General features: G+C 44.7%; 1 long non-coding RNA gene across 1 annotated transcript in view; it reads left to right on the top strand.

Annotated features, from left to right (window-relative positions):
- The first annotated feature begins 6,865 nt into the window (after positions 1–6,865).
- LOC140712123 (uncharacterized) overlaps positions 6,866–21,973 on the top strand; it is a 149,210-nt gene continuing 134,102 nt past the window's right edge. Inside the window, exons 1-2 of the long non-coding RNA XR_012093577.1 lie at positions 6,866–6,945; positions 18,635–18,708. This is a non-coding gene — a long non-coding RNA (uncharacterized lncRNA). The remainder of the gene's footprint in view (positions 6,946–18,634; positions 18,709–21,973) is intronic.

Below are 21,973 nucleotides of genomic sequence, written 5' to 3'. Positions count from 1 at the left end.
TCCATCTATTCCACATGATTCATGAGGCAATTTTCTACCATCCATCCAAGCTAAAAATGTAGATGACATTCAGTTTTAAAAGTTTTAGTCCCTTTTGTCTCTTCTGTACTGACAGAATGTACAGAATGCCCTTATAATAAGAAATAGCCTTTTTTACACATTCAGAATATTAAAACTCATGTGTTCACTCCATTTTCCCATATATCAGCTATCATCTTTCACGTGTATGTACTGGATTTTATTCTTTCCAGAAGGAGTGTAGTTTACAGTCTGTATTTAGCACTGTGGCCAACTTTGCCCAGAACAGTGAGTTACTCCTGACAACCCTTGGAGAAAGGAAGCTTTCCCCTCCTCTGAAACTCAGATGGGATTCCAGTGTGCAGCCTGAGCTCAGCTTGGAGAGCTTCAGTAGTTTACCATGGCCACTAGTTGTGTTCTCAACGGCTTGCCAATTTCGTAAGTCCTGAGTTGCAAAGGTTTGTTTTAAGAAAGGGTAGAGAAACTAGTTTGGATTCTGAGATGGGTCAGTCATAGATTCAAGTCCCACTCTACCCTTCCGCTTGCTAAGTGGAAATGGCTTAAGTCCTTCAAAACTCAACGTATCTAGATGGAATATGGGACTCATAATTAGTGAATAGAACTCCTGTGAAAATTACAAATAGTGGAAGCTACTTAGCACTATGCCTAGTACACAGCATGTAGTTAATAAATTGGGGTTACTTTTAAAAAATAAATTTATGCCAAATTTTAGGTGGTAGGTTGAGAAGAGTATCATATTTTTCTCAGAAAATTTGAAGATACCGGTGAGGTGCGGTGGCTCGCACCTGTAATCCCAGCACTTTGGGAAGCCAAGGCAGGTGAATTGTTTGAGCTCAGGAGCTCAAGACCAACCTGGCCAACATGGTGAAACACCATCTCTACAGAAAATACAAAAATTAACTGGGTGTGGTGGTGCATGCCTGTAGTCCCAGCTACTCAAGAGGCTGAGGCAGGACGATCACTGGAGCCTGGGGAAGGTCAAGGCTGTAGACTGCGGTGAGCCACAATTACACCACTGCACTCCAGCTTGGGTGACAGAGTCAGATCCTGTCTCAAAAAATAAATAAATAAATAAATAAATAAATAAATAAATAAATAAGAAGCTTGAAGATGAATTACTAATAGCTACATGGACAACTAAGCAAACAAATAAGACAATTATTTACTTAGGAAAAACAAAAAAATGGTATTTGACAGTAAAATATGATCAAAGTAGACTAAGTCGTTCAGTTGTAGCAATAAAAATGTAAATTCCCATTAAAAAAATTTAGGAGATGGAACTTTTACTTCTTTTGGGAACAGAGGGCACAGAAAGCGTATATGTATAAAGACTCAAAATACACCTCTAAAGGCAACTCCCTTCTGTAAGTCAAGAATGAGTCTTCATTAATATGTGTTTATTCCCTTAAAAATTAAGATTATTTGAATGGTTCAGAGCCCAACTACCAAGTTAGAATTCTGATTTATAATAGGCTTCCTGGCTGAGCACGTGGCTCATGCTTGTAATCCCAGCACTTTGGGAGGCCAAGGCGGGTGGATCGCTGGAAGTCAGGAGTTCAAGACCAGTCTGGCCCACATGGCAAAACACCGTCTCTACTAAAAATACAAAAATTAGCTGGGCGTCGTGGTGCGTGCCTGTAATCCCAGCTACGTGGGAGGCTGAGGCAGGAGAATCATTTGAACTCAAGAGGCAAAGGCAGCAGTGAGCCGAGATTGTGCCATTGCACTCAGCCCGGGTGACAGAGCCAGACTCTGTCTCAAAAAAAAAAAAACTTCCTGACTTGATTAGCATTTCCTAGCTGTGTGACTTTGGGGAAAGTGACTTAAACTCTCTGAGCTTCAGTTTTACCATCTGTAGAAACAACGATAACAGTTTCTACTTCATAGGGTTATTGTAATGAATACAGTAATAAGGTACATGAAGTGTGTAGAACAATGTTGAACTTATAGCCAGCATTCCCTAATGGTTAGCTGTTAATGTCATGAACATAGAGTCAATTTCCCCTGTCCTTTATAAAGAGAGATCATCCTCATCTCATCTGGTTTCTCATCATTTAAAACCTTTGCATTTTCTGGCTTTTTCCAACAACCTAAACAAACAAATATATATATATATATATATTTTACTTCCCACTTTCTGTTTGCAGCCCTTTTGTCAGTTAGGGGAGGCTGTGATTTACCAGGGGAGGCAGCATCTGCTGAGAGGCTCGTGAACTGCACACACAGTGGGGCTCCAGGCATTCCGGTGCTGGGCGCTCAGCATGGCCTGGAGCCACTGGGAAGGATGGTGTGGAGGATGTGGGCAAAGAGCTGGCCTTGGATCACAGAGGCCAGGGGCTCATTCTAGTCCCATGGAAATGCACAAAGATGAAATGGGACAAGCTTGTGATATTTGGTGGAAACCCCCTGCTTGAATATCCCACAGGCATCTCTAAGTTGAGTTTCAACCTTAAGTAATTGTTCCAGCTTCCCTGTCCCAAACACTTACCCAGCTCTACACACACACACACACACACTCACACACACACACACTCAGTTCTCCCAACCTTAGGGAGGGCCCAGCACCACTCTGCATCCCATTTCCCATCCAGAATCTGCTAAATTACCCATGACTTTGCCCTGTTGTTGCTCGGGGTCTCCAATTGACCACAAAGTGCTATTGATTCTCCTTCTAAATATCTCTCAAGTTTATCCACTTCCCTTCATCACAACTGCCACTGCCAACTTACGCCATGATCATTTTGTACCTGAATAACGAGGACAGGCTCCTAATGGTTCTCCCTAACTCTGGTCCCCACCCAGCAGCCAGAGTAAGGTTTCTCCATTACAAATCGATTGTTCTTTTTGCACTTGAACAAAGTTGTCGCTACTTTTTGGGAATGTCAAGCTGCGGTGGAGGAACCGCACGCCCTCCATCCAGCAGGATCTACTGTCTCCCCCTGACATACACACTGAGCTTCGTGGGCCGCTCCATTGAACTGTGAGCAGCTTTCCATGGAGAAGGTGGAGCAGCAGAACATGAGTGGACTTCTCTCTAAACATCTTTGATATTTTCCTCCAGGTTCTGGGATAGAGAATAGCGGATGGCGCATATTTGAAGACAGGGTTGGCTGATGTCCTTCAGTTTGGCTAGTAAGAGCTATGGTGATGTGGGCATTAAAATGCTGTTATTTGCACTCACCGGATGGGAACAAATGGGGTATACACAAATAAATAATTTGTGATTCAGTACTTGATAATTTATTTCATCTGCATGGAATACCCTCCCATATCTGTCCTACCCATGCGATTTCCTATTTTCTTACAATACCCAGTTTCCAAGGATGCCTTCTCCGAGAAATCTTTCTTGACCTCATGGGGGTGGATTTGGGGACTCCTCTGTTCTAACACCTCTGTGGTTGTATCACGCAACTTTGATCTATGTGTTCTTGGTGTATTTCCCACATCTACTTACACCTGATACTCTAGAGACCACATTCCTGAGCATGGCAGCCGCTGCAAAGCTAAGACAGAGACTCAGAAGCTGGCCTAAGTGACAGGGAAAAGGATTTGTGCTAAGACTTGTGGGATGAGATTTTCTGCTCCCCAAAACCTGTAGGTGTGTCTGCACCCTGGGGAGAAAGAATGATTCATCCAAAGATGAGGCAACAGACCTTACAGATCCTTTACAGCTTGTGTAGTGGCCCAGGAATGAGGGTAGACCTCTCCCCATCTGTCCCTGCTGGCCACGCAGGACCTGAGCCATTTGAAACTTTTCATCAAACAAGGTAAGCAGGGGCTGGGTGCAGTGTAATCCTAGCACTTTGGGAGGCCGAGGCGGGTGGATCACAAGGTCAAGAGATCAAGACCTTCCTGGCCAACATGGTGAAACCCTGTCTCTACTAAAAATATAAAAATTAGCTGGGCGTGGTAGCAGTGCCTATAGTCACAGCTACTCGGGAGGCTGAGGCAGAAGAATCGCTTGAACCCAGGAGGCGGAGCTTGTAGTGAGCTGAGATGGCACCACTGCACTCCAGCCTGGTGACAGAGAGAGACTCCGTCTCAAAAAAAAAAAAAAAAAAAAAAGGTAAGCAGGAGATACGTTACATATGTGTAATATATGTGTAATGCTTAAGCAATAATTTGGCTGCTGTCGTGTCCCAAACATACCCTTGCTGCTTTACCACACTCTTTCCTTTGACTTAATTTCCACCGAAATTTCCTAACATAGGCATTTTATCCCCTTTTAGGATAATTAAACTGAAGCTCATGGAAGTTAAATAAGTTACCCAAGTCACATAAATGACACATAGGAGTTCTGAAACTCTAACTCACCCACCAAGTCCACACTTGGTCACTGTGCCACTCTGCCCCTTTGCCTCTATTCTTTTATATAGATTTACAACTTTCTTTATACATATTCCTGTGCTAGAAGCAGTCATGGCTTATTTATCTATATACCCTAAACTTAGCAAAGTACATGGCATGTTGTAGGGAGCAAAACATGTTTGATGAATAAATGAAAGAACAGAAGAATAATTTGAGAAAGTAGAATATCAAAAGGGCAGCCCTGAAGGCAGATGTTTGCCTGGGATTGATCTTGCCCCTGGTTTTCCAGGAAAGTGTTGATTTTGTCCGATTTTAATGGTCTGGTATTTAATGTGTCTATGGGCACAAACAAGCCGAGGTGTTCACTCACCTGTACCACGCACCTGAGCACTGAGAGAGGCCGAGCCGCGCACCTGCCCATACCCCTCCTTCTCTGCTCTACTTCCTGACGTTCTGAGGTTCCAGGATTTACCTGCTCATTCTGCAGATTTTCTGTGAACATTAGTTGAACTGAAGGAAGGCACTGCAGCATGAAACAAACACTAGGAGTTTTAAAACATCAAGGAAAGGAATTAGGCTGTAAGATATATTTGCAATAATTATATACAAAGCCAAGAGGAACACGCAAGTGAAAAATTACTGGGTATTTCCGGGAGGCGGAGCTTGCAGTGAGCCGAGATCGCGCCACTGCACTCCAGCCTGGGCGACAGAGTGAGACTCTGTCTCAAAAAAAAAAAAAAAATTACTGGGTATCTCAACTGCTGGCAAGTTTGCCTTAATTTTTCTGATTACTAAAGAGAAGGTGTCTATCACCCACCTTTATTCCTCTCTGCTTAGAGGCCTCTGAATTAGTTAAGATTTGTTATACAGAAGATTTAAAGCCAATCCTTAAGCCAGGTACCAACTACTGTTGCTTCTGCTTTGCTCACTTCAACCAAGTCAGCCTCTTTCCTTCCTTGTTTATTCTAGACTTGGATTAAATCTTGTGAAAAGCGGTCGCCATTTTTCTTTTCTGTAAAATTTTTTAAATTAATACCTCTCCACTCACGGCATTAACATTATTGGCCCATGAAAGACATTTCTCTTGAAATGTTGAATTGTTTATCAGTTGCCTTTTCCCTGTTCATTATTGCCAGTCTTCCTTTGAAAGGAATTTATTATTTTGAAAGAGCACTTTAACAAATTATAAATTTATTTATGAATATTTGGAAACTCAGATAAATAAAAAGAAAATAGAACGTATTTGTTAATCCTTTATAGTAAACATTATTATGATTTTGAACAATGTACTTATCATATATATATTGGTCTGTATGTCAATAATGGAATCATATGGACATGGAGGCTTAAAGTCTACTTCTTCCAAACAGTCCTACTGTGTATTATTAGTTTTATCAAACACCATTTTAAATGATTGGTTCCTATTCCATTTTACAGGTGCACCATAAATTTAACTCATCCTATGTTGCTGACCATGGAGATGGTTTCCAATTTTTGGCTATTATAAGTAACACTTGATGGTCACTCTTACAGCTAAATTTTTGCCTACTCTCATTATTATTTTCTTTGGATTTGATGAGTAACTTTACATTTGTGTTTTAAGGCTTTCAATACAGATTGCTAACTGTACTCAAGAAATGTTTTACTAATTTCTATTATATTAATAATATAATTATTAATTAATTAATAGATGCTAGATGTATATGTGATGTTCATCTCTCCCATCCACCTCTTATCTTATAGATTCTCTGGTTTGTATAAGAGTAGAATGTATCTCTTACGAAAAAGCTTCATGTCTCATATAACCAATTGGTAAATACACGTGAATGATGTTTCCATGAAATTCCAGAAGTCTTTCTTTTCTCCCAACGTTTAACAGAGGCCTTTTGCTAACACACTTCAGTGCTTTTTAAATAAATGTTAAATACATTTTAAAATCATCTTTCAATTATCTTTTGAATCTTCAGGTTTTCCTGACACAAGAAGTCTGTCTTTTCTCCCAACATTTAACAGAGGCCTTTTCGCTAACAAAATTTAGTGTTTTAAAAAAAATGTTAAATACTTTTTAAAATCATCTTTCAATTACCTCTTGAATCTTCACATTTTCCTGACACAAGAACAGAAGGATATATGATCAAAGAAAGAAAATACTGTTTATATTTGCTTTCTTCTCATTTGGGAATTAGAGAGAAAAAAAATGTGTAGAAATATGCTAAGTATGTAGGAAACACTAGGAAATGTAAAGTGACATAGAAAAATATAATAATAAGCCAGTAATTATAAATGCAACCCATGGAAATGAAGGTGCCCTGCATAGAGGTGTGTAGCACACAGCGATTATGGCTTCTGACACACACTTCAAGGGCCGCTGAGAAAGAATCTGGATCTGGAATGAATTGACAGCAGAAGAACAGATCATCATGGCGGACAGGAGGCAGGACTAGATTGCATCTCGGGACAGGGCAGCATGCGGGGCTCGCATTGTGAATTTTAGCTCCAGATGTACTGCAAGAACAAACCAGCAGTCCTGAGAGGACCCACAGACCTTCTGAAGGAAGCGGACTGCTCCTGCAGGACCCGGGAGACCCCCGCAAAAGTGTGAGTGCCCCAACTGCAGAAGTGGAAAAGGGAGACCCTCCTCTCCCAAACACACACCCCACTGGGGAAGCTGAAGGTCTGTTTGCAGGAGGATTTCCAACTTCACCTGGAGCTGAGTCAATCTGGAGAGCCAAGCGAAATACAGGGGTAGAGAAAGCAGCGGAAAGGCCCGGGGGGCTCGCTGGGTCCCAGAGCAGCCCATTCCTGCTGGCACCACAGGCATCCATGGGGAGAGGAGGGGGGCAAAACTCCACAGGGAGAAGGAAATCTGTAACTGAACTTTGTAACGATTTGAACTGGGTGAGAATCCTCCTGGCCAGAAGTCAGAGGAGGGCACGAATCCGGGGTGCAGCCTCCACAGGCAGGGGAAGAACCAAGGCTTTTTCTCTCGCAGTTGGGAGGCGGTTAGCCTGGGGTAGGTTTTGAAGCCCGTTTCCCTCTCCGCCTGGAAACGAACTGGGGACGGTTGGGGGGTGCTCGGTGGCAGTGAGACTGGCCCTTCGGTTTGCATGGGAGCTGGGTGAGCCCTGTGATTGCCGTTTCCCCCACTTCCCTGACCACCTGCATGATTCAGCAGAGGGAGCCATAATCCTCCCAGGTACGTAACTCCAGTGACCTGGGAATCTTACCCCCAGCCCCCACAGCAGCCGCAGCAAGGCCAGACCAAGGAGAGCCTGAGCTCAGACACGCCTGCCTCGCCCCCACCTGAGGGTCCTTCCCTACCCACCCTGGAGGCAGAAGACAAAGGACATATGATCTTGGGAGTTCTAGGGCACCACCCACCACCAGTTCCTCTCCACACCACCACAGCTGATGCTCTCTGGAAAGCGCCACCTCCCAGCAGGAGGCTGTAACACCAGCACAAAAATAGAGCATTAAACCTTCACAGAGTCCATTGCACTCTCCTTGCCTCCCATCGCCACCTCCACTGAAACAGGCGCTGGCATCCATGGCTGACAGACCCATAGATGGTTCACATCACAGGACATTGCAGACAAACCCCAGTACCATCCCGGAGCCGGGTAGACTCACTGGATGTCTAGAGCCAGAAGAGAGACAACAATCACAGCAGTTTGGCTCTCAGGAAGCCACATTTGTAGGAAAAGGAAGAGAGTACTACATCAGGGGAACATCCCAGGGGACAAAAGAATGTGAACAGCTTTCAGCCCTAGACCTTCCCTCAGAGAGCCTACCCAAATGAGAAGGAACCAGAAAACCAACCCTGATAATATGACAAAACGAAGCTCTTCAACACCCCTGCCAAAATCACACTAGTTCGCCAGCAATAGATCCAAACCAAGAAGAAATCCCTGATTTAACTGAAAAAGAATTCAGGAGGTTAGTTATCAAGCTAATCAGGGAAGGAACCAGCACACAGACCAATGGAACAGAATAGAGAACCCAGAAATAATCCAAAATACTTACAGCCAATTGATCTTTGACAAAGCAAACAAAAACATAAAAGTGGGGAAAGGAAACCCTTTTCAACAAATGGTGCTGGGATAATTGGCAGCCACATGTAGGAGAAAGAAACTGGATCCTCATCTCCCACCGTGTACAAAAATCAACTCAAAATGGATTAAGGACTTAAACCTAAAACCTGAAACTATAAAAATTCTGGAAGAAAACATCGGAAAAACCCTTCTAGACATTGGCTTAGGCAATGATTTCATGACCAAGAACTCAAAAGCAAATGCAATGAAAACAAAGATAAATACCTGGGACTTAATTAAACTAAAGAGCTTTCACAAGGCAAAAGGAACAGTCAGCAGAGTAAACAGACAACCCATAGAGTGGGAGAAAATCTTCACAATCTACACATCTGACAAAGGACTAATACCCAGAATCTATAACAAACTCAAACAAATCAGTAAGAAAAAAACCAAACAATCCCATCAAAAAGTGGGCTGAGGACATGAATAGACAATTCTCAAAAGAAGACATACAAATGACCAGCAAACATGAAAAAATGCTCAGCATCACTAAGGATCAGGGAAATGCAAATCAAAACCACAATGCGATACCAACTTTCTCCTACAAGAATGGCCATAACAATAAAAAAAAAAAAAATCAAAGAACAGTAGATGTTGGCATGAATGCGGTGAACAGGGAACACTTCTACACTGCTGGTGGGAATGTAAACTAGTACAGCCACTATGGAAAACAGGTGGAGATTCCTTAAAGAACTAAAAGTAGATCTACTATTTGATCCAGCAATCTCACTACTGGGTATCTACCCAAAAGAAAATAAGTCACTATTTGAAAGAGATACTTGCACATTCATGCTTATAGCAGCCTAATTCATAATTGCAAAATCATGGAACCAACCCAAATGCCCATCAATCAACAAGTGGATAAAGAAACTGTGGTATATGTATGCGATGGAATACTATGCAGCCATAAAAAGAAATGAATTCACAGCATTCGCAGTGACCTAGATGAGAGTGGAGACTATTATTCTAAGTGAGGTAATTCAGAAATGGAAAACCAAACCATCATATGGTTCTCACTGATTGGGAGCTAAGCTACAAGAACGCAAAGTCATAAGAATGATGCAATGGACTTTGCTGACTTAGGGGGAAAAGTGGGAGGGGGCAAGGGATAAAAGACTACAAATATGGTGCAGTGTACACTGCTCGGGTGATGGGTGCACCAGCATCTCACAAATCACCACTAAAAAACTTGCTCATGTAACCAAATACCACCTGTACCCCAATAACTTATGGAAAAATAAAAAAAGAAGCAAAGTACAAACAAACAAAAAATAATTTATAGCATGAATGATGTTAAAAAAAAAAAACCCACAGAGACAAGATAAGAGATAAAAGGAGATGATGCACTAGCTATTCTGTGTGAGGGGGAGGGGGAATAGAAAGCGCATGAAACAAGTTCAATTAAGCAAGTATTCAAAAATTTCTGGATTCTCTCTCTCTCTCTTTTTTTTCTTGAAAAGACCAGATATTGAAAAGAAGTTCAAAAGTGTATGTACTGACAAAGAACTGCTGGAACTTGGGTGACGGATTTTTTTTTTTTTTTTTTTGAGACGGAGTCTCGCTCTGTCGCCCAGGCTGGAGTGAGTGGCGCGATCTCAGCTCACTGCAAGCTCCGCCTCCCGGGTTCCCGCCATTCTCCTGCCTCAGCCTCCCGAGTAGCTGGGACTACAGGCGCCGCCACCTCGCCCGGGTAATTTTTTGTATTTTTAGTAGAGACGGGGTTTCACCGTGTTGGCCAGGATGGTCTCGATCTCCTGACCTCGTGATGCGCCCGTCTCGGCCTCCCAAAGTGCTGGGATTACAGGCGTGAGCCACCGCGCCTGGCGGGCGAAGAATTCTCTTTGCCTAATGCAGATAAAGACGACAAGGACGGGCATTTCACCACTGTTTGGCGAGAAGAGACCGTCTTGAGGATTCTCTGTAAAACTGGTCAGTATCTTCCACATAATGGAATTCTGTTTCAAAAATCCAAAATCCTTGCACTAGAATTCAGTGTTACCGGAAGTCTTGAAGGAGCTGATATTTTGAGAAGGAAAGAAACATCCGGGGGAGGGCGCTCTGCTCGGGGACGCCCCCACCCCCCACGAGCCGCGAGGCCTCCCGGGGGCGCCTGGGCTCGAGGGACGCGGAAGGGCAGTGGGGCGGGTGTGGGGCGGGCGGGTGTGGGGCGGGTGTTGGGGGGGCGGTGTGGGGCGGGTGGGGAGCGGGTGTGGGGGGGCGGGTGTGGAGCGGGTGTCGGGGGGCGGGTGTGGAGCGGGTGTGGGAGGGCGGGTGTGGAGCGGGTGTGGGAGGGCGGGTGTGGGGAGGGTGGGGGGCGGGTGTGGGGAGGGTGTGGGGGGGCGGGTGTGGGGAGGGTGGGGGGCGGGTGTGGAGCGGGTGTCGGGTGTGGGGCGGGTGTGGAGCGGGTGTGGGGGCGGGTGTGGGGCGGGTGTGGGGGGCGGGTGTGGGGAGGGTGGGGGGCGGGTGGGGGGGCGGGTGGGGGGCGGTGGGGGGCGGGTGGGGGGGCGGGTGTGGAGCGGGTGTCGGGGGGCGGGTGTGGGGCGGGTGTGGGGCGGGTGTGGGGCGGGTGTGGGGGGCGGGTGTGGGGAGGGTGGGGGGCGGTGTGGAGCGGGTGTCGGGGGGCGGGTGTGGGGCGGGGGGCGGGTGTGGAGGCGGGTGTGGGGCGGGTGTGGGGGCGGGTGTGGGGAGGGTGTGGGGGGCGGGTGTGGGGAGGGTGGGGGGCGGGTGTGGGGAGGGTGGGGGGCGGTGTGGGGCGGGTGGGGGGCGGTGTGGGGCGGGTGGGGGGCGGTGTGGGGCGGGTGTCGGGGGGCGGGTGTGGGGCGGGTGTGGGGCGGAGGAGCTAGGAGGCAGAGTGAAGTGGATGCGGCTGGGGCTCCAAGGCCGTACTTCGCCTCCCGGTGCCAGCCCCTTGATGGAGCGTGTTTCTGCGACTGTGAGGACGCCCGGGCGCGGGCTCCCGGGGGTTGGGTGTGAGCGTCGCGCCCAGGGCGCACGGTCCTTCCCGCAGGGGGCGCGGCGGCTGCGACCCCTGGGCCCAGCGCAGAGGCCGACGGCAGCGTGCGGGCCCCGGGCCTGCCTTCCTGCTGAGCCGGCGCTAGCAGTGCGCGTCCTGTCCAGAAATGTCTCCAAGGGCCCCCTCTGTATTCCCGGTGTGCTGATAGCCCGTGAAATTGAGCGTGGCCGCTGAGGTTGTCTCTCTTGTTGGGAGGACGCTGGAGAAGACGCGCACTCTCAGCACCGGGCTCACTGGAAGTCATGGGAAATGGTCGGACCGCGGCCGTGGCCCTGTATTCCACGGACAAGCTGGCCTGAGATCGGGAACAAGGAGGAGAAGGCGCGGTCGGCACGGGGGCTGCTGTTCGCTCCGAGGAAGCGCCCAGCTGTCCCCAGGCCATGGCGCCAGCATGTGGTGAATCCGACTTCCTGGGAAGGACAGACCCGCTACTACCACTGAGCGCCGGCGGAGAAGCCTGTGTCCAAGAACGTACAGCTCCTCATGGATCACAAAGATCCCGGGAAAGCCCTCTTCATCGGACTGACCACTGTCAGCCTGCAACAGGAATCTTCGGGATGGCTGCCTGCGCTGGCAACCAAGGTGCTGGGACCTACCACGCTTCCCTCGCTCCGCAGGAGTAGCTGACGGCACTGACAGTGCAAGCTGACATCTTCTCCTGCAGCCCAGCCATGGCCATTATCTGCAGCCATCAGCCAGCCACCCACAAGATGTTGGAGAGGTCGATGCAGAACCTCTAGATGAAGATTAAGGCGAAGGAGACGAAGGAGCAGGTGGCCGAAGTCCAGAGGGAGCTGAGGAGGGTGATGGCCGACCACAAGACTTGGAAGTCCAGAAGTTTCCTGGAGAAGAAGAGGCGGCTCCTGGAGAAGTTCCTGGAGCAGCGGGCGCGACTGAGTGCACGGGCCACGCACAAGGAGGAGACCAAGCAGGCGGCCTTGGGCACGTCCGCGCTGAACGCCCTGGACCTCGCGTCAGCATTGCCTGCTGAAAGCGGTTCGAGTGCCTGCCAGTGGAGATCTACAACGGAAAGCAGTGGAGAGGTGCGCCTAGGCTCCCATGGACATGGCAGGAGAAGACTTTTGAATTCTGACACCAGCGGTGTCTCTGTTGAAACAACTTTTTTTTGTTCACTATTAAAACAATATTGGGGAATTTAGTACAATAAAATATTTTGTACCAAATAAAAGAAAACATTTATAATTTTTAATCAGAAATAAAGGGGTAGATAGAATACATGCTTTTGAAGACTAAGTGGAAGTTCTAGAACTCCTTATTTTTAGAGAAAAGAACAGCTCAAAATTCTAATTAGAAAACAAAATAGAATGTAATAAATATCTTTTGTGTAATATAAACAATATATAAAACAGCTTTAACCTTTACATATATGGATACTTTGCAGGTAAAATTAATCCACAGGAAACACTAGAGGAGTTAACTAGAGAAGTTTTCCAAAATCATCCTTTCAAAGAAGAAATCGAGTAAAAAATATCTACTGTTAAAACTTATTGTTGGGTTCTAATTTTGTAAAGAATGGTATTACATCAACGCTTTCCTGTCAGGCAGCTTGTTCAGCTCTCCTCTTTCTCTCTCTCTCTCTCTCTCTGGCTCTGTTTGCTTATCAGTGACTGTGTAGAGGCCTTGTGTAGTCCTGGAGGCCTCAGGCACCAACTTCCCTGTACATCACAGCACCGTCACCTGTTTTTGGAGATTTCTGGCCTTGTCTGTGGTAGGTACCATCTGAGTTCACCACTCTGCATAGAGCCATGCCCTGCTGCCCAACTCCGGTGGGCACTGGAGTTGAGCTGTGAAGCATGGTTTCCTATGCATCCAGAGGGGTAAAAGCCTGTCTATTTAGGCTTGTTTCTTGATTAATTCTCAGAGCATTTACTACGTTCTTTACCTGTTTGATTTCTGAGCTAATTGGCAACTTAGATGTACACAGCAGACGTAAGCCTAAGATGAAAACCTTGAGCTACCTGCTATTTCTTTTGACATAGAAGAGAAAAGAGCTCCAAAAGATCCACAGAATCAACCTGTGCTGTTTAAAAATGTGAACACAAATCGGAACCAATGAGGTATTTGAGAATTGTAACTTTAGTGGTTTTGGAGAGCGCCCTCTAGAGCACGGTGAGAAAATTACCCTGAATGTGGGAAGTTGAGGAGAGATGAGATGGAGGAAACAGTTGCCAGGGCTATGGTCTGAACGTGTGCCCTGAAGTTCATGTGTGGAAACCCAGTGTCCAGTGCAACAGTGTTGAGAGGTGGGACCTAAGAGAGGTGATTAGGCCATCAGGGGTCTGCTGACATGAATGGAATGATGTCATTATTGGCATGGATTAGTCATCCTGAGACCGAGCTTGATACAAAAGTGAGTTTGGTCCCCTCTTGCTCCTGGGCTCTGCTGTCCTTCTGCCATAGGATGGCCTAGCCTGGCGGCCCTTGCCAGATGTGGGCCCCATGATCTTGGACTCTCCAGTCTCCAGAACTGTAAGAAATCAATCTTTGTTCTTTATAAATCACCCAATCTGTAGTGTTCTGTTATAGTAGTGGAAAGCCGACTAAGACAGCCACTTTATTTTTATTTTTATTTTTATGATTTTAGCAGTAAGGGAAAGCTAATTAGACTGAAAGGTGAGGTAAGATCTTGGGGTGGTACTTTTCAATTTGGTGGGAATTTATGAGTGCTATTAGAAAAGAGAAGGTGGAATTGAAGAAACTGAAAGGGAAAGAAAGAACATGCTGGATGGGTGAACAGGTAGCAGGGGACCCTAGGCATTGACAGATTGAGAGATAGTGTCACTTTGAGCTCAGAAGCATGGTGGGCTGTGAGATGCACTTACATCTTCCTCTCCTGTGGGATACCAGTTTTTAGGTGGTGTCCAACTGCCACTGAGTCAGTCTTCCTTGGTAAAAAATGCATGTTATTAGTAACAGTTGAGACCTGTATTAGGGTATCGAAGGACAGGGCTATTTCCCCTGGGCCTTCTGTTTTAGGGGAGCACACAGAGCTACAGGGTGAGCAGAGAGTCAGCCAGGTAGGTTAATCAGATGGTGCTAAAACATAACTGTTCAGTCCTCTTCCTCTAAATGTCATTGGGTCTCTGCCTTTCTACATTCACAGGCCTCTCAGAATATGCTCTAGTACCTTCCTTTCCCCTTCAAGACAGCCTTTCATGCTCACTCTACTCTTCTTGTTTTGCCTGTAGAAAACATCCTTGGGAGAAGGAGAGACACACGTGGCCGGTTTGCCTTAGGGTCTGCACTGCCAAGGGTGCTCCTGGTTGCAGCTCATAGAGCACAGTGCAAGGGAAAGTCATGCTCTCTTTCAAAAGATAAAATGTCTCTTTTTCAAGAAAATTTTACACAGCCAAGTAGAGGCGAGCGTATATCCTGTCCCATTTGGTCTTTCTCCCAGGCATAATGCACTCTAGGGTTTGGAATGCGGTAATCTTATAAAGTCACTTTTTTTTCTCCCAAATTTGACAAGACACTGTTGAGAGACATGAGGTGAATGGACATACTAGTTTAATCATTACAAAATAAAATAGTTTTACCTAGTAAGACAGCTAATTTTTATTGCGTGAGAGGACAGCCCTTTAAGGGAATCTATTACAATTTTCTGTTTTAAAGGAAAAAAAGCTTATTTGAAGCTCCAAATTCCACAAATAACTATATTATTATATACAGACTTATAGGAATCCTTGTGCTATCACCATCAGCAGAGCATAAGCAAAGTCCAGGAAAAATAAAGTATGACCATGGAAAATCAAGCCTTTTAATGTCTTCGCAGCACAAAAGCATGGTCAGTCATGAAACATGCCCCTGCCTCCTGGACTGTTACTGGAAACTTAGTTCACTAAGTATAATGAGTCAAAAGGGAAGTTATAGGAAAGTATGAGTTCTAGACAGTAAAACACCCATCCCAATGATTCATAATATAAATTGTTTAGTGATAAATGAGAGAAAAAGGAGACTCCCACACATAGTAGACATTATATTCAGCTGCTTAACAAAATGAGAGAAAGAAACAAAGTGATATGACTTTGAAAGGAGTACTTTGCTATATGAGACTATGAACAGCCAGCACTGAGTATCTAGGATGGGCTAGACATTATAACAAACACTGGGCCTGTGTCATCTCCAGTTCTCACAACGACCTTAGAAGTGAGAAAATCCCCCTCCCTTCCTTCCTTCCTTCCTTCCTTCCTTCCTTCCTTCCTTCCTTCCTTCCTTCCTTCCTTCCCTCCCTCCCTCCCTCCCTCCTTCCCTCCTTCCCTCCTTCCTTCCTTCCTTCCTTCCTTCCTTCCTTCCTTCCTTCCTTCCTCCCTCCCTCCCTCCCTTCCTTCCTTCCTTCCTTCCTTCCCTCCCTCCCTCCCTCCCTCCTTCCCTCCTTCCCTCCTTCCCTCCTTCCCTGCTTCCCTCCTTCCTTCCTCCCATCCTTCCTTCCTTCCTTCCTTCCTTCCTTCCTTCCTTCCTTCCTTCCTTCCTTCCTTCCTTCTTTCCTTCCTTCCTTCCTTCTTTCCCTCTTTCCTTCTTTCTTTCTCTCTCTTTTCTTTCTTTCTTTTTTTTTTTTAGAGTCTTACTCCTGTCACCTAGGCTGGAGTGCAATGGCATTATCTTGGCTCACTGCAACCTCCACCTCCCGGGTTCAGGTGATTCTCCTGCCTCAGCTTCCTGAGTAGTTGGGATTACAAGCACCGGCCACCATGCCCAGCTAATTTTTTGTATTTTTAGTAAAGACAGGGTTTCACCATGTTGGCCAGGCTGATCTTGAACTCCTGAATTCAGGTGATCCACTGGCCTCAGCCTCCCAAAGTGCTGGGATTACAGGCATGAGCCACTGCACCCAGCCTTATCTGTCCATTTCATACATGAGACACCTGGGGTTCAGAGAGAAACTATAGTTAGATGCTTTGCATGTGGAAGTGCCTGGACCCTAAAACCATGCATGATCTTTCGCTATCTCTTGATGCCTGATTACACTGTAGGATACTGTTATTTGATGAAACACTAAGATAAAGTATAATAATATCCAAAGCAAAGTAAGTCCCGTTGAATACAAAATAATCACATCCTATAATAATTAAATTAAAAATTAAAAACAAAGGAATTCAGTGTGAAATTAAGTGAAATGTTGAAAATAGCATTTGTTTTGGGAAAAAAAAGTGCCACTGAGAGATGAGGCTGTGTGGTCTTGAACAGACAGAGGTTGCCGTGATTGTATAACTTGGGATCCTGTTGTTTTGGGCTGGTCCTTAATTCATCCTTGAGGGCTCTTTTCTGGCAAATCACCTGTGTCATGAGTCTGATATTAAGACTCATTAACTGTCTCTCCCAAGCCGAGAGTACAAAGGGAAATCCCCCACAGCAAGGAAGCAGCAGTACTGGAATATCCTACTGCCACTTCCAGACTGGCCTACTCAAATCATCTCTCCCAAATTCTCTTTCTCTTTGTCTTCGAACATACAAACTAGACTTTCTCATATTAAACATGCTACTGCCAACAATTATATGAAAAAAAATAGGCCAGGATTTGTCCAGTTTGGCCAGAAATACTATCTGGGTTTTTACAGAAAATATTTGCCAAACCCTGATCTAGACAAATTAGGTGATTTTAGATTGGATAATTCTTTTTATGTTCAATGATCATGATATAAACATAACTGATTTAGAAAGACAAATTGTTCAGTATTCACAGGTAAGGGACAAAGATAATGAACGAGCTTGTGTCTGCTACCCGTTTTTCATGGTAGATCCCCTCATTAAACGCCTTGGCTGGCATTTTTCACAACACCTCTAGTTGTTTGCTAGCAGAAAATTAATGCTCACCAACTTTCAAAGTTCGTGACTCTTATTTTTGTGTTTCAAACATAAGATCACCTGATAAATTATTCCTTGCAGCCTCTGAGTGGCAGGCTAGCCGGTCTGTTTTCTCCCTCAGAATAACAGCAACAAAGATCGACTTGCTTCTTTCATTATTTACATGTGAATCCTCATCAACTACTTTATCTGACCCCTATGCTGAGAGTCCTCACACGCTCAAAACTTAAATTCAGCAGCAGACGTGTGTGAACAGGCTTCAAAGGCAGCTTCCAAATGTACTGTCCTTTTGGGATTCATCCCAGAGAGCCTCACGGGACATGATGGCTTTTCTTGAGAAAAGTTGGGCTGCACTTTAAGTGTGAATGATGTGCAGAGGAGACGCTAACGGAAGATGGATGCTTGATGTTGCAGCTGAGGCTGCTGCAGCCCTCCTTAGACATCTCACAGCATTTTCCATCTTGTGGAATGCTGCCATCAGGTCGTCAAGAAAAGTCATGAGTGGGAGTCACGGGACAGTTATTTATTTCCAACGACTTGTTCGCTTGCTAAAACACAAGCAGGAACTTCACAAACAGAATTTCCTGAGACCATGCTAGTGGATGTGCTGAAGGCAATCTAATGAGGTAGAAAGACTGGAATTTGGGATCCCAGTGACCCAGAATGAGTTTAAACTCATTCTGCCATTTCTTTGTCAACATAATAAGAGGCACTTAACTGCTCAGAGTGTCAGCAACCTCACTTGGAAGATGAGATGCTTTTCATAGGGCTGTTTGAGAATTAATGTGACAATATAGGTAACATCCCTCGTTGCGTACCTAGCAGGCACGCAATAAATATTATTACATCATTTCCATCCACTAGGATTCTACGCTCTTTTGATGTTTTGAGACACATAACACTTATAAGAGGCCCGTGGAGATACTATACTCTGAAAATGGCCAAAAAGACACACACACACACACACACACACACCCCTTACTTGTATGTAACATAAACATAATCTTTGCATAACTGAGTGGAGAAAGACCACCCAGTCTGGGTCTCATTGTGGTGGTTTGTGTCTCTGGCTTATATTCTTCATCTGCAAAGTGAGAGGATGGAACCAAAGCTCTCGCCGGGCCGCACGGATGACCCGTGTCTGTGGCGCTCCAATCCTGATGCTGTGTGTTGCTCACAGGTCGCAATTATCCATTCCTCTTTATTTGAATTGGTACTAAGTACAATATTGCATTTATACTTGGTCTGGAAATGTGATTCTGTACTTTAACATATGCATGAATATGAGATTTTGTAAATTTGCTTTAAATAATATAAGAAAGTGCCACCTTCAGGCTCTCCCTCTGTCTTCTGCTCACAGCTGAATGCAACAGCCCCGGGTTTCCTGCTCTGTGAGGAACGGCTGGACCACATCTGCTGGTGACAAGTGTCAGAGTAAGCTAGCCTTCTTATCTCTCCTCTCCTCTCACGCTCTTGCTCTTTCTTTCTCTGCAGTTTTTCTCATCCCTACTTCCTCATTTGGGGAAGGGAATGAAGTACTTTTGTTTAAATATCTCCACCTGATTTTTAGACTGCATGTGGGAATGAAAGCCAGAGACATGGAATAATATGAACAATAAATGTTTCTGCTAAACTGTGTCAGTGTGAACCAAGAAAGATGACTGAGAGTTGATCAAATTCTTTTTCCAAATATGATTGTTATTTGCACTGTTTTTGTCTTCTTGTGCCTGATTTCCTTTATAGAACTGAAGCCGTGTCTCTGGTCTCCTGAGATTGTATGCTTCACTCTCTCCTTTTTATATCACACTGCAAGCTATTATTATGAGTACAGCAATGAACAAAATAAATCCTCTTACAGTAGGCAGATATCTCCTCCACGAGATAATTATCAGATCTCATGGGAATTTGTTTTTAAACTCACTTCATAATGTTGGCCCTCCTCTCTGAAAATGCTTCATCACGTTTAATATAATGTAATCATAAACCATGGTGGGATGCATGGAAGTTGTTTAAAAGCCATTTCCTAAGAGGGAAGGGATGGGGAAAGTTAATTATATCTAATGGCCCTTGATCTCCCATGAGAATAGTCCTTCCCACCTGATAGAAAAGAGTGGTTTGAGAAACCAGGAAATCTGATAAGTAGCTTCACTGTTTTGTAAAAGGTGAGTAGTCCACTTGTCCGGGATGTCAAAGCTACTGTCTAAATGAGAAGCATTTAGAATTGCATATTCCTTAAAGAAAAAGTGACAAGCAGAAGAAGGGTCAAAGCTAACACCAAAAATTAAAGAAGAAATTTTCATTTGTTTGTTTGCTTAATGATGGCAACTAGCCTGAAGGCTTTACATATTGGCAAATATAGCAGATAATGAACTATTGATCTGGAAGGTGTTCAGGAAATGCAGAGCTTAACTAAATGGTCTATTTTCCCTTGGAAGGTACATTGATGTAGTCGGGGGTTGACAATCTATTGATCCACTCCCAAAATTCCTCTGACCCACACTAATTAAAAAGAAAAGGAAGAAAAAAAGACCTTGAGTATACTCTCTCTGAGCCCAGTTGACATCTAAGAAATAATCCTGTAAAGACAGAAGTACTTGTGCCTCCCTAAATCTGACATCATTGTCATGCTATTCTGCCTTGTGACCCATTTTGAGTTTTATCAGTGCCACACGTAAAAAATAGCAGTTAAATCTTTCACCTTGAAGCAGACACTTAACATTTTAGTACTAAGTGAAGTACAGTGGATTTTCTCTTGCTTGTACGGGACAGGAGCACAGATAACCTCTTTGAAGATGTTTTCTTTTTCACTCATTTCTGAAATAAGGTGCAGTGGGGATTCTTGTTTCGGATGAGAGATCTACTACTTTATAATGCCCCGTCAACTGTCAGAGGTGTTGAAGCCAGAGTGACTCCATCTTGAGCGAGGGGCAGGAAAATGATGCTGGGACTTGCCGGGCCGCATTCCCAGAAAGTCAGGCATTCCTCGCCTTTAGGTGTTTATGGTTAAGGAAACAGATTAATAATGTTTATTAAACAAAACTGACCTGGGGGTGTCCAGGTATCCCGGTATCTGGAGAACAAAGGCATTCCTAATTTTGCTTTAAAGATAATAATACTGATGCTTGCAAAATACAGTAATTAAAAAAAATAATCCTTTATCACAAACCCTTGTGGCAGAGCACACCTCCTCATGTATACAAGCATTGTACCTAGGGTGGACGTGTTCCTCCTCTTACTTTTGGAAACACCCGACTCAGTCTATGGAGTAGCTATACTTTTGCTACTTTCTTAATGAACTTGCTTTTACTTTGCACTGGGGACTCACTCTGAATTCTTTCATGGGAGAGATCCAGGGACCCTCTTGTGCTGTCAGGATCGCGACCCCTTTCTGGTAACACAACCTCACAGCCTTAAAATTCTAAAATGGAGCCCATCAGAATCAGACACAATAAGAAGAGTACTGCAGTGAGGTGGGAAAGAGAAGCTCATTATCTTCATGACGCAGATCTCATTTTAACATATGTATATGCTTAGTTAATATATATCCGTTATATATCTGTATGTGCCAAGCACGGTGTCTAACACTGTGAGATGGAAAGGTGAATTGGTTTGATTACTTGGAAAGAAATAAACAAGTTAATCACATCCACACCAAAATGAAATAAGCCTTGCAACAAATATACGTACACTGTGCTGGGGGAGAAAAGATACAGGAAAATTTAAATTATTAAGGAAGTTTCCCTAAGATGTGAGTAAACATTTGCTTGATAAATTGTGTCTGGAGAGCATTAGACATGAAATTAGAGGAACAGAGGGCGCTCAAGCCATGAAGGGACTTGCGTGCTAATGAAAGGAGTTTTTACTTTAGAAAGAAAGCCTTGGGGAGCCATTGAAGGACACTAGGAGGTTGGCATGAACAGTCATGTACTTTAAATGTAACCCTCTGGCAGCTCTGTAGACACGTGGAGAAACAAAACCAGAGCAGGAAGAATTGCATGTTCTTGAAAGAAAAACTGATAAGAAAGCAATCAATGCAAGAAATGATTAAAGCCTGAATCGTCATCATCAATTTTAATTGAAAACATATTATAAGCCAGTAGCATGCTAAGTACTTTGTGAACATTATCTCGTTTACTCTTCACAAGGAACCTATGAGTGGTACTCTGTACTCACTTCAATGACAAAGGAACTGGGGACTCAGAGAGTTTCGATCTCTTGACTGAGATTGCACAGGTGTTGATAAAGCAGAGTTTAGATCCAGCTCAATCTGGCTTCAGAATGCAGGCATCAGGATGCATCACGCTGTAAACCAAAAGTGTCTGCGACAGATTTAGAGGTTTGTGTTGCCAAGGTTGAGGATGTGCCTGGACTGTGGAATGTGCTTTTTCCAAAGAAGGTTTTGGGAACTTCAATACTAAAGGTGGAAAGAGCAGTCAGGAGGAGAAGGAGGAAAGAAAAAAAAGTGGGGGGAGGTAGAACTTAGGCAGTGTGGTAATTACATTCTTGCGAGGCTTTGGTTAGCACTCACAGAATCTTCATTTTACGTGTGAAAAGAGAGGAGTGGTGGAAAAAGTCAAGAGTGCCTTTTTCCGGCTTGGCAAATCTACATTTCACATGTGAAATTACAGCTGTCTGCTTGGGAACAAGAGGAAGGCAGTTTTTTTGTGTGACTTGCTTTCCCTTTGGCAGAGAGTTTGGG

This window comes from Chlorocebus sabaeus, chromosome 7, assembly GCF_047675955.1.
Source record: "Chlorocebus sabaeus isolate Y175 chromosome 7, mChlSab1.0.hap1, whole genome shotgun sequence".
NCBI classification, from domain to species: domain Eukaryota; kingdom Metazoa; phylum Chordata; class Mammalia; order Primates; family Cercopithecidae; genus Chlorocebus; species Chlorocebus sabaeus.
The sequence above is the reverse complement of the archived record's forward strand: the minus strand, read 5'-3'. Positions and strand labels throughout refer to the sequence as shown.